General features: G+C 38.0%; 1 pseudogene; it reads right to left on the minus strand.

Moving 5' to 3' along the window:
- Positions 1-2,831: 2,831 nt before the first annotated feature.
- On the minus strand, positions 2,832-3,485 carry LOC105005286 (annotated as a pseudogene).
- Positions 3,486-3,910: the final 425 nt, after the last annotated feature.

The raw sequence follows: 3,910 nt of genomic DNA on the forward strand, positions 1-3,910 counted from the left end.
TGTCTCTGCTTCTCAATATGCTGTCTAGGTTGATCATAACTTTCCTTCCAAAGAGTAAGTGTCTTTTAATTTCATGGCTGCAGTCACCATCTGCAGTGATTTTGGAGCCCAAAAAATAAAGTCTGCCACTGTTTCCACTGTTTCCCCATCTATTTCCCATGAAGTGATATGACCGGATGCTATGATCTTAGTTTTCTGAATGTTGAGCTTTAAGTCAACTTTTTCACTCTCCTCTTTCACTTTCATCAAGAGGCTTTTGAGTTCCTCTTCACTTTCTGCCATAAGGGTGGTGTCATCTGCATATCTGAGGTTATTGATATTTCTCCCGGCAATCTTGATTCCCACTTGTGCTTCTTCCAGCCCAGCGTTTCTCATGATGTACTCTGCATATAAGTTAAATAAGCAGGGTGACAATATACAGCCTTGACATACTCCTTTTCCTATTTGGAACCAGTCTGTTGTTCCATGTCCAGTTATAACAGTTGCTTCCTGACCTGCATATAGGTTTCTCAAGAGGCAGGTCAGGTGGTCTGGTATTCCCATCTCTTTCAGAATTTTCCACAGTTTATTGTGATCCACACAGTCAAAGGCTGCTGCTGCTGCTAAGTCGCTTCAGTCGTGTCCGACTCTGTGCGACCCCATAGACGGCAGCCCACCAGGCTCCCCTGTCCCTGGGATTCTCCAGGCAAGAACACTAGAGTGGGTTGCCATTTCCTTCTCCAATGCATGAAAGTGAGAAGTGAAAGTGAAGTCACTCAATCGTGTCTGACTCTTAGTGACCCCATGGACTGTAGCCCACCAGGCTGGCTAGGGGGAAAAAAAAGAGAGCAAAAATGTGGAGGTTAGGAATAAGAAAAGAGATACACTCACAAACACAAAAGAGGTTGAAAGTTACTTGCAACTATATGGCAACAAATGTGAACAACTAGAGGAAATGGATATTTTAAAGAAAAAATGTTACTGAAACTGACCTATGAAGAAACAGAAAAGGAAAAGAGAAGTTATCACCAAAGATATCAGGACGATAGTTACAAATTTAACCTTAAAGAGAGCGCCAAAACCAGATGGTTTCACAGCTGCATCACATCTATCTTTTAGCAAAGAGATGATTCCAGTGATGTTTAATTATGCTAGAATATAGGGGGGGAAAGTTTAGCTCTTTTTATAAGCAGATCTTATAACTACTGCTTTAATTTCTTTAATGGTTATAGGTTTATTCAGGTTATCTATGTCTCCTTGATATATTGGGTAAATTGCATTTTTAATGGGAACTAATCATTTGTGTAAATTGTCAGATTAATTGGCACAAAGTTCTTCATATTGCTTCATAGCTTTTCAAACTGATCCACTACGGACAATATGGTTGTGTAGGTGGTTTTCTGCACGAGCTTATCTGGACAAGGAGTGAGTGGGAGCAGCCTGCATCCAGCTTTCCAAGTGGCAAGCCCTAGGTTAGGGTTACAGCCACCCACAGGCGAAGTGGAAGTTGCTCAGTCGTGTCTGATTCTTTGCGACCCTATGATCTTCCTAACCCAGGTCCCTGCATTGCAGGCGGATTCTTTACTGACTGAGCTATCAGAGAAGCCCCGCAGGCGACACCTTTTCCTAATTCTCACAAAGGCACTGTGAGGGTTAGTGATAGCCAGGCTATAACTTATCCATCATCCTTGGTGGCTCAGACAATAAAGAATCTGCCTGCAATGCAGGAAACTGGGGTTCAATCCCTGGGTGCAGGAGATCCCCTGGAGAAGGGAGTGGCTACCCACTCCTGTATTTTTGCCTGGTAAATCCCATGGACAGAGAGGAACCTAACAGGCTATACAGTCCATGGGTTCGCAAGGAGTTGGACACGACTGAGAGACTGAACTGAACTGAGCTAATCTTTCCATTTTTTTAATCCCTCTTTTCTAAGATTGTTTTCTTGCCCTCTGTCTTTTTTCTCTTGATCAATCAATTCTGCTAGTTTTGCTTGTTTTATTAGTTTATTTCAAAGAACTTTCTTCTGTCTTTTTTAAAATTTTAAACTTGTTATTTTGTATTGGGGTATAGACGATTAAAGAAACATCTTTTGTCTTTTTACCATCTCTGTTGTATTCAATTAATTTCTGCCTTCATTTTTATTACTGCCACTCTTCCTCTTTCTTCAAGGTTATTGTGTTTGTTTTTTTCTTTAGTTTTTAGAACTGGAAACTTAGCTGAGCAATTTTTTTAACTTTTCTTTTGTAATATAAACATTTAGAGCTATACATGTTTCTCTCTAAATCACTTTATCTGCATCTAATGAAGTTTTGGACAGAGGAATTGTTTCTATACTCATTATTTATTGAAGTATAGTTGATGTACAATATTATATAAGTACAATATGGTGATTCACAATCTGGTGAGGCTTTTACATAATTTTGAAAATGTTCACACTTAAAAAGTTGAAAGAATTGTACAGTGATACCCAAATGCTCAACACCTAATTTCTACAGTTAAGATTTTACTTTATCTGCCTTATCGTGCAACTTTCCATTTATTCATCCTTTCTTCTACTGATTTCAAGGGTCTTATTTTTTATTCACTGGGAAGGAAATGACAGATATTAGCACATTTCACTCTTAAAGACTTCAGCATGCATATCATTACCTGGAGTTTATTATTTTTACTGATTGATTGAAATTTTAAGGTCAGTTTATTAAGCTCAATGATAAAAGCTGTCAGAAGACTTTTTTCCTAAAAATTATTTTTTCTTATGAAAAAAAGAAAAGAAAATCAATACACACCCTCAGCATAGACACAGATGCTGTGGCAGTCAAGCCTCTTTAAGATGAGGATAGTTTACTAGTTGGTCAAATCACTCTCTGGTCAGCAGGATTGTAGTCTGGATCATCCTCCTTATCCTCTGGATCCAAGTCATTTAATTTCTGGACAAGTGACTCATCTACCTTCACGCTGTATCCAGCATCCTCCAAGAACTGGATATTAGTTGTGTCAGGATTATGATCTGTCTCAAACAGCTGTTTCCCACTTAATTTACTTTTTCCTGCTTGTTCCTTTACTTTCATTCATTTAAAAACATTTCCAAGAGTTCTGTATCAAACTTGGCCTTTCAACTTAAGAAATTTTGAATAGTAATAGGAGTACCATAAAATAATTGTTTTTCAGCTTCTGCTCTTCTTCTTGTCTTCAAGTTTCTATTTGATCTACCATTTCACTTAATTTTATTGGACCACTATTGCTAAAGATCATACTATGGAAAAGCTTTCTTCTGCCTGTAAAACTAATAACTTTATTTCTAGGTTTTTCTGGGAGAATATTTCCTAGAGGGGAGCTTCATCTGTGTGCTTTTCCATATATGTAAACTTGAGGGGGGAGGGCAGGACAGTTTCATTGTTTTCTCCAGCCTTATATGTCACAGGAATGGTGAACCTGGTTGGATTTTTCCGATACTTAGCTGAAATACTACCAAAGGAGAATATGGTATCAGGAAAGTTCATTTGCATTTTGGATAGACCAATTTTAAGAGGGTTGGATCAACATACAATCAAGCTCTGAAGGAGTCAGAGTAGATGGACTCCAGAGATTCCAGCTTTAAAAAAAAAAATATATATATATATATACATACATATTTAATATTCTTTTTATCATGGTTTATCACAGAATATTGAATATAGTTCCCTGTGCTATACATTAGGACTTGTTGTTTATCCATTCTAAATACAACAGTTTGCATCTATCAGCTTCAAACACCCAATCTATCCCTCTCCCTAACATACAGAAAGAAGCACAAGCTGGAATCAAGATTGCCGGGAGAAATATCAATAACCTCAGATATGCAGATGACACCACCCTTATGGCAGAAAGTGAAGAGGAACTAAAAAGCCTCTTGATGAAAGTGAAAGTGGAGAGTGAAAAAGTTGGCTTAAAG

This window comes from Bison bison, unplaced genomic scaffold (genome assembly GCF_000754665.1).
Source record: "Bison bison bison isolate TAMUID 2011002044 unplaced genomic scaffold, Bison_UMD1.0 scf7180017864487, whole genome shotgun sequence".
In the NCBI taxonomy this organism is placed as follows: Eukaryota; Metazoa; Chordata; class Mammalia; order Artiodactyla; family Bovidae; genus Bison; species Bison bison.